Source organism: Pseudoliparis swirei, chromosome 4 (assembly GCF_029220125.1).
Source record: "Pseudoliparis swirei isolate HS2019 ecotype Mariana Trench chromosome 4, NWPU_hadal_v1, whole genome shotgun sequence".
NCBI classification, from domain to species: domain Eukaryota; kingdom Metazoa; phylum Chordata; class Actinopteri; order Perciformes; family Liparidae; genus Pseudoliparis; species Pseudoliparis swirei.
Window position 1 is genome coordinate 21,756,960 of NC_079391.1, and position 13,475 is coordinate 21,770,434.

Below are 13,475 nucleotides of genomic sequence, written 5' to 3' on the forward strand. Positions count from 1 at the left end.
GCTTTTCTATTCTTACGCTCATTCAAAGCGCTTTAACATCATTCACACCCATTTATACACTGATGACCATGCGACGTTCCATCTGCCCATCAGGACTATCTGACATTCATACACCATTCACACACCGCAGGCACAGCCACGGCAGCACTTCCTTCGGGGTTAAGCGTCTTGCCCCACATCGACGTAGACTAGTGGAGCCGGTTATAACATGAAAACACTAGGACCAACATCAATGCAATCCTTCTCACAAGTATGGTGTGTGTTGTTAAAGCCTCTGGGTAATAGAGCTGTGTTGTTGTCCAACAACAGTTAGCGAGCCACACTGTTCTACTCTGAGTCCTTCCCACATGTAGCATCCTGCTGCCTTAAATACTCACTAGCGCGCTGGATGTGTATTAATCCAACATGGGAACATGTTCTTGTCAGAGCAATAAGATACATCTCGTATATTGTTAAATGTTACCTTATGTTGTTGTGTAAATGAAAATCTGAGACTAAAATCAACAAATTCAAAACAGACAGTGTTTAACGTTTTTTAACCAGCTGTACCTGCAATTCTACCTTTCACCTGAGAGCCTGCAGCTCCATCTGCGCGCGTGTCCCTGTGCTGGTTAAGCTGTTGCTATCAGGATTTTGTTGATGAAAATGATGAATATTCATTAGAAAAATCGTGCGGACATGCTATGGCTAATTTAGCAAGAAAATAATATAAAAATATCAAATCCCGATCCAAGCTACACGCGTTACAGACATCAAGGATGATCCAGCTTTACAAACAAAAACATTCTTGTAACACAGAGATTTGAAATCCCACCTGATTTGTAATTGTGTGATGTTGATTATTCCTGTTGGTTATTCCTCTTGCCAATGTGCAGCTAGCTTGTCAATGTGTGGTATAGCCTCGGGGTGGACACATCATCAGGCCAGATATCCCCCTATGTCACACCCTTTCCTCCTCATTACAATAACCATAACACACCAACTATGCACAGACCTCACCGGTTAACCCTTTCTACATTTAAAAGGACATGGAGCCGATGAAATTGTCCACATCTCCACCTACAGTATGGCAGATAATAGGCGCTAATACTGGGTGTTCAATTCATATTTAGTGAGGTCCAATGAGAGACAATTTCCTCATGTAAAGGTCCGGAACATCACAGCAATGTCTATCATCTTTTTATGAATTAGTCCCATATACTGTATATTGAAGTAGCCGAGCAGTTGTACGAATGAATAACGAATAATAATAATACATTGTTATTGTCAGTTTTAAAATTGAACTGGAGGAATTATAAATAATACATAATCTAATAATACATCAATATTCATCTCTTGTTTCAAGGGATTCATTCAAGAATAAATGACAGAAAAGAAAACTTTTGAAAAATGTTTGATGATCTTAAATAAAGTACCTTAAAAGGTGAACTGAACTGAATATTCCTCAAGCTATTCAGTTCATTCAAGTGTGTAGTGATGACACCCAAAAAAGCCACAACATTATTCTCATCTTCTAAAAAGAAAAATTTGTGTGCAGGGACTTTATCTTTGGTTGTGTAAACCACATGTTTCACTTCTATCCCCTCTCTGTAATCATCGTTGTTGGCCAGTGAATTACTGGGTTATGATTCTGATCATATTGAGCTCTTAAGGTTTATTTTATGTGCCTTCATTTTGGATGTGAGTGGGTGCATTTGCTCAAAAGATGTGCTCCTTGTCTCATAGTGGAGCTTCACATTGCCGCTTTGAAAATATCGCCACGGTCTCTGAACACATGAGGCATCCTGGTTTTGAGCTGCCCTCTGGGAAGTATTACCATTTAAGAGTTTGTCCATTCTTGGTTGAAGGCTTTAATCTCACAGTCCAGTTTTCTTGTGAAATTTGGCCTCTCGCTCCGTCTCCCTCAAGTCAGGAAGTTTATCGGAATACGCATATTTGATTGGCTGAGTAGCATCACGTGATGTGAAGTACAACGCATGTAATTGGTCGGCGTGTTTCCAGGACCTCTGAACGAGTGCTTTAAAGCAGTGATCCCCAACCACCGGGCGTGGTCTTTCGGTACCGGGACGCACAGAAAGAAATATTTGATTTATTAACACAGTCTTTTATTTTGAAAAATGACCAGATACATCTGTGTGTGCCTCTGTGCCTCTTGACACATACCCCAAAAATTAAGCCCACAAACGAGTAATAAATAATAGGTAAAAAACAAATGCCTTTTGGGGAAATGGCCCAACGAGGAGACAGAAGAAGAGCAAATGACTTGCAAGAAAAAGAAAGCTTCAATTAAAAGACAATATCAGGAGTCCTACTTCAAATACGGGATTATCGCTTCAGGTCATTATCACTACATGTGATTATCGCTACAGGTGATTATCGGTACAGGTTATTATCGGTACAGGTGATTATCACTACATATGATTATCGCTACAGGTGATTATCGCTACAATGATTTTCACGCGCCTGCTCTGCATAATATGGGGCGATAATACTTTAGATTTGTTTTCATGCCGGTCGTATCATTTCATCTCGTTATATTCATCTACCACACACTGAAGGCTGGTCCGTGAAAATATTGTCTTACAGGCAACCGGTCCGTGGCCGAAAAAAAAAAAAGGTTGTGGACCGCTGCTGTAAATGCTAGAAAAATTAGACCAAAAACATAAAACTAATAGAGCGTGAATATTTGGCCAGTTGGCCCCATTAAAGAAAATATTCCTCTGTAACTTCTGGAAATATATTTTTGATAATCTGCTTCGGGACTCTACCAGGGTTGGAAAGTGTACTTACCTCACGTGCCACTGAGGTGTTAAGTAAGTAGGGTCAGGAGATGAATTTCCTCCGTAGGGCGGCCGGGCTCAGCCTTAGAGAGGGGAAGGAGATCGGACATCGGGAGGGAGATTGGAGTTGAGCCACAACTCCTTTGTGTCAAAAGGAGTCAGCTCAGGTGGTTCGGGCATCTAATTCAGATGCCTTGTGGGAGCGTCTAACTGGGAGGAGACCCCGGGGAGGACCCAGGACACGCTGGAGGGATTATATCTCCCAGATGGCTTGGGAACAGCTCGGCATCCCTCAGGATGAGCTGAAACATTTTGAGGGTGAGAGTGAAGCCTGGGTCAGCCTGCTGGGCCTGCTGCCAGCGCGACCCCACCCCGGATAAGCGGCTGATAATGGATGGATGGATGTTGACCAATACATTCTCAATTAAGATGCCGGGGAGGGGTTTATTCACCCTCGCTTTTTCCGGGTGTAGCAAGGGAATGTCTGAAAGAAGTGATGGACGGGCCAACATAATTCTGGTTTTGTTCTATGCTTTACATTTTAACAGCAATCCAGTCCAACCCACGTTTTTCACAAAATAGTCCGTCTCCCTCACTTGGATTGAGTACAAATAATCTCCAGGGGCCGGTATTTCAAAACTTGTAATCCAGATAACCAGATCCCCCTTTCCTCAGCCATGGATCAACCTGATCTATCCCAGTATTTCAAAACTTTGCGGGATTGGATCAGAGTGATCCTGATACCGGCAGATTGGGATTTCCAAATCCGTCCCCGCCCCCTGGATCACAGACAGGTAACCGGAAGTGGAGCGAACATTTTACGGAAAAAAGGAGAAGCTGGCAGAACGATCATCTCTAAATCTAAGTATAATATTGGTCAGTGTTGATGCGTCCTAAAACGAGATGAAAGGCAATCACTATATTAAGTTAACCAATTACGTAAATCCGAACAAAATTGAAAGGAGAGCTCGGCGATGTAAAATAAAGCCGAGTTTGCGCTAACGCGAGCTAACGCTGCTCCATTGACTTCTATCTTAAGGAGCTAACAAGCTCGTAAAGAGGCTAGCGTCTGTGTCGCGATCCACATTTTAATGCATTTTTTCGCTATACATTGGTTGTAGATTTTAAAATGTGTTGTACATATCTCCGATATGAGGTTCTCGGACAGGGATGTCCATGTGTACAGTTTGTAAAGCCCTATGAGGCAAATTTGTAATTTCTGATAATGGGCTATACAAAATAAACTTAATTAAGTTGCATTTTTAGGAAACAGTTGTCAACAAAAGAGATACAACCTTGATATGTGTTCTCTTTAAAGATGTTTGTGGAAAGAGAAGACAGACAGTTAACACAGAGCTGCTCCAAATGCCATAACCGTTTAAGATTTGGCTATGAACATTAAGTGTGTGTGCTGAATGCATGTTAATAAATACATTTGACTGATTTTCAACGAATACGTTTTATTTATTTTTTTACTTACATTTTTCACTGTGTTTTCTGAAAAAGAAAGGAACGTGCAAAGAAAATAAACATTGATCAAACAGCAGTCTAGCTATATCTGTATCTTACAATGAACTTTGGAGCAGTTACACTTCGGCTGGTCCAACCTTTTCATGTAATCTCCCTCAAATCCAACTCTGAGGTGGGATCAGGGTAATCCTGATTTTTAGGATCAAACTGATCCAGATTTCCCACTAAAGTTTTGAAATACTCAACAGCAGTGTTTAATCCGGATAAAAGGCAGAATTGGATTACCAAATCAGAATCAGAATCTTCAGGATCAGATTTGCTTTGAAATACCCGTTTTTGGGATCTGATCAAGATTTAATCCAATCCAGGAGGATTAATCCTGATGGATCATTTTGAAATACTGGCCCCAGAAGACTACCTTCCCAGTGTTAGGAAGACAACCAGAGATGAGTGGCAAGAGAACGCCACTCTGAGGCAAGCACAGATTCCTTGTTTCAGTAGAGAGAGAGAGGGGATGGGGGGTGAGGGAGAGAGAGAGAGAGCTGAAGACAGACCATATTTATAGCCAAGGATAGGAATAATTCATTGTGATCAAAGTGCGCATCATGCTCCATTCCATCAGAGGGCAGACGTGGCAGAATGAAGCGAGCGTGCTTCTCTATCTCCGGCAGGCCTTCTCCCCCAAAACAGAAACAGTCGAGGCGTCATCTCCATGAACGCCGCCGCCGCCGCACGCTCGTTCTCAGGTGGCATCACTTGCTTCACTTGCAGCCTCCCGCCGACGTCACGTGCCATCCGTGTACACGGAGACGGCTGAGTAAATCGCACCACTATTTATCTTTCAGTTAACACACCATTGTATTTGTTTTCCATGTGTTGTGTTCCCCGCGCAGCTGTAATTTGCTCCTTAATGCTATCAGCAAATACCACTGTCAGCAGTAAGACAACACACGTGTGCCCCCCCCCCTCCCCCGTTCTACACACACACACACACACACACACAGACACAAAAGAATCCCAACCATGGTTTCTTTCATTTCATTTTTTTTCTCCCATACTTCCTGCACACACTCCTTCCCCCTTTAAAAAGAAAATCTTCCACTGTTTTGTGTTTTGATCCCCACCTTTTCTCGTAATGCTTTCTCTGCAATCATGCACAGACACACACACACACACACACACACACAAAGGATTCTTCCAGTTTAATTTTCTCTCCCAGCCACCCACACACACAAACACCATTCGCCTGTTTCTTTCTCTCTTTCATTTGCTGAATCTCCAGACCCTGTTACTCCTTCAAATGCACCCATACACACACACACACATTAAAACACACGATTACATACACACACACACACATTAAAACACACGATTGCATACACACACATTAAAACACACAATTGCATACACACACACGCATACATTAAAACACACGATTGCAAACACACAGATGCACACACAGGCTCCTTCATCTTCTCTTTTATTTCTTCTCCCTCCCACACTTTCACTTTCACTACTTCCATGCGCACACACACACACACACACACACAGAGGCGCCTGTTTCATTCGCTCTGTCTTTCTACTGTTTTCCCTCATCCCGCCTCCCTCCCACAATCACGTACACACACACACACACACACACACACACACACAAACACGTACACCGGCAGTCCAGCTTCCCTCACTCCCAGCTGGCCTTGGCCGGCTCTCTTCCTCTGGCCTCCGAGGGCCATCTGGAGTGCAATGTCCCCCGTGCTCGGCTGGCTCCCCCCCCCCCCCCCCCTGCTCCTTGAGCCTCCTTGTACGTGTCAAAAAGCTCTCCGCTGTGTACCCAGCGACCCAGCAGAGGGGATTTGTGGAGCCCCCCACTCTGCTTCTGATTTCTGATGACACCTGCGCCCCCCCACCGTCCCTCTTAGACGGAGGAGGACGGCCCGGCATATACTTTTTTTTTTTAAGCCACCGAGCATCTCACACGGCGATCACAGCTCCGTCTGTCATGATGATCTTGCGGATTTGTCCTTGCGCGAATGGCAGGTATCGAAATCTGGCACACAGGGCCAAGTGCCTCAAACAAGCTTTCCGTGTAAAAGAAAAAAGAGGAAGAAGAAAAATTACAAAGTCTGGCTGGATGAAGGGAGAAGATCCCGTCTGCTCTAGTACGGACATACAAGACTCGCGTGAAGTGATGCATTGGACACAGGAAGCCATGTCTGTCCTTGGGAAAGGGTTACTGATTTACACACACAAGCAAAACCTCTTGAAGAGAGCTGCATTCAACAATGTTAGGTCCTCTCTCTCTCTCTCTCTCTGTATCTATCTATATATAGATAAGCTGTCAAAGACTGGCTGGATTTGAGCGGTTAGACACGAGGCGATGAATTCATAAGCAAGTGCTTGCAATTACAACTCCGTCTGAGATCCGATCAAACCACCAGAACAAACGTATGTGCCAGTGTGGCAGAAAACAAGTTGGGAAAATGTCGCGTCCAAGACCGCCGAGACCAGAGTGCATCGAGAGACCGAGACTAAGGCCGGAACCTTCAGCGGCGGAGGCAAGAGTCAAGGGTCCCACAATGCCTGTGTGTGTATGAGACACACATGGGATGCAAAGTGGATTGTGCAAACAGTATTCTAGACACTCCTTGCATTGATCCGAGAGCTCCACACTCCACACAGGAGCACACACGGGGGAGAACCAATGAATGTTCCCGATCATTGTAGAGGGGAAGGTTTGTGTTGTGGGGGTTTTCTTTTTTTTCTCCATGAGCAAAGTGATGATGCACAGGACGTTGATTGATTTTGCAGCCATTGTGATCTTGACCGGTCTTTTTTTGATAGAGACAAGACCAAGACCTTTAAAAAAAGTCCTGTCTCCAGGTACCATGATAATATTTAGTGGTTCATAGCAGCACTCCAAACTTTCTTATAGCAGCTTATATTTAGACGTCTTCAGACAACAAACCCTGGAAGCATCCAGAGTTTTTTTCTTTTTTTGTAAAGGAGCAAAAAGCAGGAGTGAAAAATTATTTCCGCTTTAAAAAGTGGCATAACCCAAAATACCTGCCTGAGGGCGGGCTAGGATGCAGAGGCCTTATCTTAGTCCACTACGAAACACACCAATCCTTTGTGACACCCCACACACAAACCCTCCCCTCCAAAAACCAACAACACACACAGACTGTGTTCTGATCTTTTTAGAAAAGAAAAGAAAAGCTATTCGTTATGTAAACGTGGAATGGATCATTTAGCTTCATCATCGGTCACACATTTTTTTTGTTTAGTTTTGTAAAGACATGAAAAGCAAAACATTTTGGGGAGCCACAATAAGGGAGCCGGGCCAGTACGGAAGTTATGAGGTAGCAGCAGGCGGCAAAGTGAGAGACACCGCTGGCTCCCACATAGTCACTACTGGGAGTTCTTCACTGTGCATAATGTGAACACACATATGCACATACACACATACACACACATACACACATGCATACACACATACAGACAGAGTCTGGTTCAACGCAGGCATGTGCATCACGCTGTGCATGTGTGTGTGTGTGTGTGTGTGTGTGTGTGTGTGTGTGTGTGTGTGTGTGTGTGTGTGTCTGTGTGTTTGTAAAACAGATTTAACAGATTTAACAGCTGCATGAAAACCAACTGCAATATCAGTCAGTGGACATGTGCAATAACGTGATACATCGTGCAAACGGCCCCCACGGTCTGATGTTTGCATTCACAGTAAATGGGATGCACAGCATAAGTAGAACATGGGGGACTTCTATTCTCAAACTTTAGTGTGAAAAGGTTTGAAAGCAGGAAGTAAAAACCAGAGCGGACAACAAAATAAACAATTTTGCAAATTAAAATCGGCAAAATAGAACTCAACAAGGAGTCTGTGACTTCTGTGGGTACTTTATCAATACTTTTTATAATAATGTGTATTTTAGTGTCACATAAACCAGCCCAAACTGTTTCTGATTACCGTACCTGCTATAGTCAACCTATGGGATCAAACTTTTCAAAATAAAGCACCAGCAGACATGTATGGGGCCGCACACAAAGACACGAGCAGATACAGGAGTGTGGGTTTTTTCTTCTTTTTCTTAAATTTTTTTGAAGGAAGGCAACACGATATCTCCGAGAGACGTAGACATGAAATAGCGAAGCAGGAGGCGGCATCGCGTCGGACTCACCTCGCTGAAGCTGCCGAGTAAACGCCACGGAGCTCCTCCGTACGGAGCAGGTGAGCGGAGTGAGCGCGGCGTCCTCTCCCGCACTAGTTGATCTGGCGAGACGCTTTCAGCACCAAGGACAGCGCGCCGCCTCTTTTTTTAGGAGAGGGGCGGGTGAGGCAACTTTAAAGGTTGACGCTGGTGTGGTGAACGCGTCGCGCCCGGGCCGCCCCGGTGAATGAAACGAAACAACGTACGTCTCCTTCAAGTTGGATCAAGCCGCCGCGTCGATGCTCCGGAGCGAACATGACTCGCCGCGCGAGAGCCGACGTTTAAAAAAAATAGAAAATGGTGTTAGATCAATCACAATGCCGCTTGCCCTTTTTCTCTTTTTTTTTTCTCACTCCGTGCGCGTCCCCGCGGAGTCTCCCATAGGACCGGTCGGTGCCTGTCTGCCTCGCGGGCGCGAGGAGGCTGCGGAAACAACGACTTCAGGACGGGCTTCTCCTGCTATCGGAGCACATCTCCGTTCGCAGAGCTGTCTTCTGCGTCTTCGAGGCGACGCTGATAAAAAAAAAAAGATGAGGCGGGTTTCCTTTTTTGTTGTTGTTGTTGTCTCTCTCCTTCCGCCGCGCATCGACTCGGTACGGGAGCTACAGCGGAGTGCCGGGAGCAGGAGGAGTGTCTTCTGCGCGGTGTGAGTTCATTAAAGACTCTTCTAATATGGATGAGCACCAGCGTCCCATCGTTACCATTAGTCTTTTCTTGTTCTCTTGTTCTCTTTTTTTCTCGGTGCACAACGGGTCACGTGCACCGTGCACGGCTCTAACGAACGCAACCGAAGCCGGATATCTCGCTTTTGAGAGAGACGTGAGACGGAGACATCACCAGTCCGATAAAGTCCGACGTCATGATTAATTATTAATTATTATGGATTCGGTGTTAATGATATTTTAGAAAAACAGTGCCACTGTGCGTTTGAGAATGTCTTGTGTCCGAGGAAGGACTTCAAGACTTGTAAGCACGTGATTGGGCAACGACGTCTCAATTAGGGGCCTGGTTGGCTTCAACTGCATTGAGCGTTTAATTAAGTAGACAGGAAGTTAGAGTCAGACCACAGAGGCACGAAGTCTACATGTGCCTTATTTTTCACGTTTGATAATGGAATATATTTAGATTACTTTGTTTTAAGCCACTTATGTTCAATCATTAGATTGAATATGACAAACTACTCAAGTTCCGGTCGAGTTCAACCGGTTTCCCACTCCCAACTCACCAAACACCGATGCTTGGCCCACGGATATCCCGCTCTACTGTATGAAAGTCATGTGGTGTAAAAATACCCCCCCCCCCCCCCCCCCCACACACACACACACACACACAACCACACACACACACACAATAAGCTGTTTAATCATACATTGATTTGAACTGGATTTTGCCCAGTCATTTCGTCGCCGAAAAAAAAAGGAAGGCATAGTTGGAAAAAAGAAATAAGAGCTTTCAAGAAAAAAGAAGAGGCCCTGTGGGATGGATATCAAAAGCCAGTTGATGTGCATAATTCATCTCAGACTATTTCATAAAGCCCTGCAGAAAGGCTTTATTTAACCTGTTTTTTAACAAAAGAAACTTCTATATATTAGCCCTCTGCATTGTGCAGAAGGGAGATGGTTCACTTGGATCTACAGAGGCAGTGTGTTTTTCCAGTTTCCTAAGTGAGAGCTAGTACAAGTATAAATAAATAAATATAAACTAAACTTAGAACCCCTTGGGAAAGTCTATCACAGATGCCGGCGAGGACTAATTTTAGCCTCATGCTGCAGGCGTGCTCATCTCCATCATCTGGGATGAGCTTTTTAAAGTAATCAATATAATATTGAATTATCCTTTATTATTCACTGCTACGTGGGTAGAAGTGGTGCTTTTCATGTTGAGACAACAACAATGTGTGTACCATAATCAATGATTATGCTGAAATTAATGTATTGTGTGGTTCAGCCTGCAAGCAGTCTCATTCAAGGGTGTGGCTGCTGTGTGAAGAAAAGAAAAAAAACTCCAGCTGAGACACTCCGATGCTCCTCCTGACTGGAGCACACCCCCCTCTGCTGGCTGCTAGGCGGCAGAGAGACAAAGAATAGGGAGGAAACCAACCTTCTCTCGGCTGCTCTTGGCTGTGGAAGACTCTGGGTACAAGTCCAAGAACACAAATTCAGACCCAGAGGCAAGGCTTTACTACCCATGCACCACGGGATTTTCATTGTGGAGCCTTTGCAGATTCACAAAGCTGCCGCGTGTAAGTGGGGCAAAACATCGCCCAAGTCCTGAGGATCTCAAGAGGCACCGGCACAGAGGCGTGCCGGGACCGCGGGGGCCGACGTGCCTGGAAAATTCAGCTGGATATCAACGGCCTTGAAATCCGTGCATAAGCTCTGGAGTGTGCATTGTTTCTATAAAGGCACCGTTAACAAAGGAACACCGACCGACCGTTTGTTGTTGTTGTTGTTGGTTTTACGAATAAAACGATATGTCATCTGCATGCTGTCGATTAAATAAACTAATTCCGTCACGCCCAGCTATGAACAAAGGAGCTTTGGAGAAGTGATGAATAATTCTGTCATTATCGAGCACCAACCGCCATCTCAAGTTTGGAAGCGCTCACAGGTCCGACGTGCTTTAATGAACATGTCGCCGGTTCGGACGGCGAGCTTCTGATGGATCTTTTGGAGGTTTCGTGAGTCTTGATACCATTCCCTGGCCAAAAGACAAACAACCCCCTCATGGCGCACTCATCAGTCCCATCCTCTCGCCACTCATCGCTCATCCAACTCTGGCATCTGGTATTACTCGTAATCAATGGTGTAGGGATCCAGAGTCTGCCCCGGAGCAAGCAGCTGCCAATTACATCGCCCCCGCAGAATATCGGTACGGTCACGGGTTAAAAAGTATCCATTATTTTTTCCTTCTTTTCCTTCGATGAACTGAAGTGTTTTTCAAGGTGCACGGATGCAAAGAAAACAGCATTGCAGCTGAAATGTTCAGCAGCTTAAAAGCTGCTTTTTCTTCTTTCTTTTTTTCTTCTTCTCGGTTGCTTAAAAGATCTGCCATAAACCTCCTTATGTTCTCCACATCTGGCCCGCCGGATGCCTTGCTACCTCAAAATGCGACAACATTATTTTCGTCATTCACCATCTACCCTGTGCACAAAACCCGTAGACGGATTTTGAAAGCTATAGGTCTCAAGTTATGAATGATGCATTGCGTGCTGACACAAACTGCACCCCGAGGTCCAATCTCGCCTTATATAATCTTCTTTAAACTTATATCACATTATAACACTCAGCAGTGGCATAACTCTGCGGTCCTCTAAATGGCTCTTTTGGCCCCGCTGCCCTTTGGTTGATTATGATAAATGGCCATGGGCAACAGTTTAATAAATTACACCAGCCAGAGTCAATCCAGGGTTCTCCATCTGCGGGGGCGGTTTTATTCCACGGTATTGACCGGTACACAGCGGGCAAGCGTCTCCACTTTCAACACAGGCCACAAACGTAAAGGTCCGACGTGTTTTCACCACGGTCAGAGAGACTTCTGGAGGAGTGGTGATTTGTCAAAGAGACGTGGCCGAAATAAAGAGAGATTCGATGTATGGAAAATGGAAAAATGATGTGCAAACGGCAGAACGTGGTAGGAAAACTCTTCATTAGGTACGGGCGAGAGGAGCCGCAATGTAGCTGCAGCGCGGACGCGGGTATTGTGCGAGAGCGTTCGCCCGCCCGTGTCTCTGCTGCACACAAAAGAAAAACTCCCCGATACTTTATCCCTGTGCTCCTCTGATGAAGATGAATGTGTTTGTGCCGCGCCTCATTTGAGATTTCCAGCGAGGGGGCACGCTAAGCTGGAGTCGGGCCCCTGATCAATTGACGGGAAAGCCAATCCCCTCTGGTAGAGCATTCCAATATCGGGGTGTGGACAGTAAAAGAAAAAAAGATGTGTAGGATGGATGAACTGTCGGCTGTGCTGTTTTTTTGTTTTGTTCTATCTCAATATGCCAATTATCTGCAAATGCTCCGACAGCCAGACAGCTCGGGCGATCCTTTAAAAAATGCAGACTGCGTCGATGCAAAGTCAGCCGGCTCCGCTGGGTGGCCTTTTTCTTTATCCTATCTTATTTTGGTTTTGTTGTTGTCCTTTTTAACTTCACATCTTCCGTTGGTGAGATAACTAAGAACAACCTCCGTGGATCTAAGCGTCGCTATCCGTTTCAGAGCACCCGTCCGCCGTCGGGCCAAGGCGCTTTGAGATGGCTTCATTCGAGTTTGGAGGATTCATGTTTCATGTCAGCACCACGGGATGACCTGCATCTCCCAGAGAAGAGATGAGTTGTGACCGCGCTTGTCCGACAGTCATATATTTGACTTAGGTATCTGCCAGGTTTGCTGGCACCCGGCTACCAATTTGTTATATGGCTCAGAAGGAAACAGAGTGCAGCAAGAACATTCAATATTGATTTCAGAGAGGGGGCTGGATTTATGAGGCTTAACCCTGTAAGACCCAAGCATAGAAATAATATCTAAATCTTTTTTTTTTAAAGTCAGATGATGTTGTAAGAGTCTTCTGATGCAGATAATGAAGGATTAATTAAAAAAAATGTTTTTGGAAGTTTTTAGGGAAACGTAATATTGCAACATTGGGCCTAGTTGGTAGCAGAATTTCAGCATTTGCTCTCCTTGCTGGTGGCATTCTGAAATGGAAACAATAGTTAGAGAATGTTCAAGTATAACTTATTCCAATGCAAATTAATCCTATTCAGGCAATACACTCCACTGATGGCACACAATACTGTCTGGCTAGCCTAATGTGCTCTCTACTTACATTTACAAAAGGAAAATACAACCCCCCCAGAACTCTTACATCCCCATATTCCAGAACATTTACACCTCTCCCTGAACAAAGCATTATAAATGCAACCCCCACATTCCAGAACATTTACACCTCTCCCTGAACAATGCATTATAAATGAAACCCCCACATTCCAAAACATTTACCCTCTCCCTGACCA

The 13,475-nt window shown here is 44.8% G+C and overlaps 1 protein-coding gene and 1 pseudogene across 1 annotated transcript in view; both read right to left on the bottom strand.

Moving 5' to 3' along the window:
• The window catches only part of LOC130192431 (carbohydrate sulfotransferase 8-like), a 179,053-nt gene extending 170,548 nt beyond the window's left edge, over window positions 1-8,505 (bottom strand). The window contains exon 1 of the mRNA XM_056412430.1: window positions 8,438-8,505. The gene's annotated coding sequence lies outside the window, so the exon portion shown is untranslated. The remainder of the gene's footprint in view (window positions 1-8,437) is intronic.
• Window positions 1-13,475, bottom strand: part of LOC130192427 (serine/threonine-protein phosphatase with EF-hands 1-like) — a 991,358-nt pseudogene that overhangs the window by 604,986 nt on the left and 372,897 nt on the right.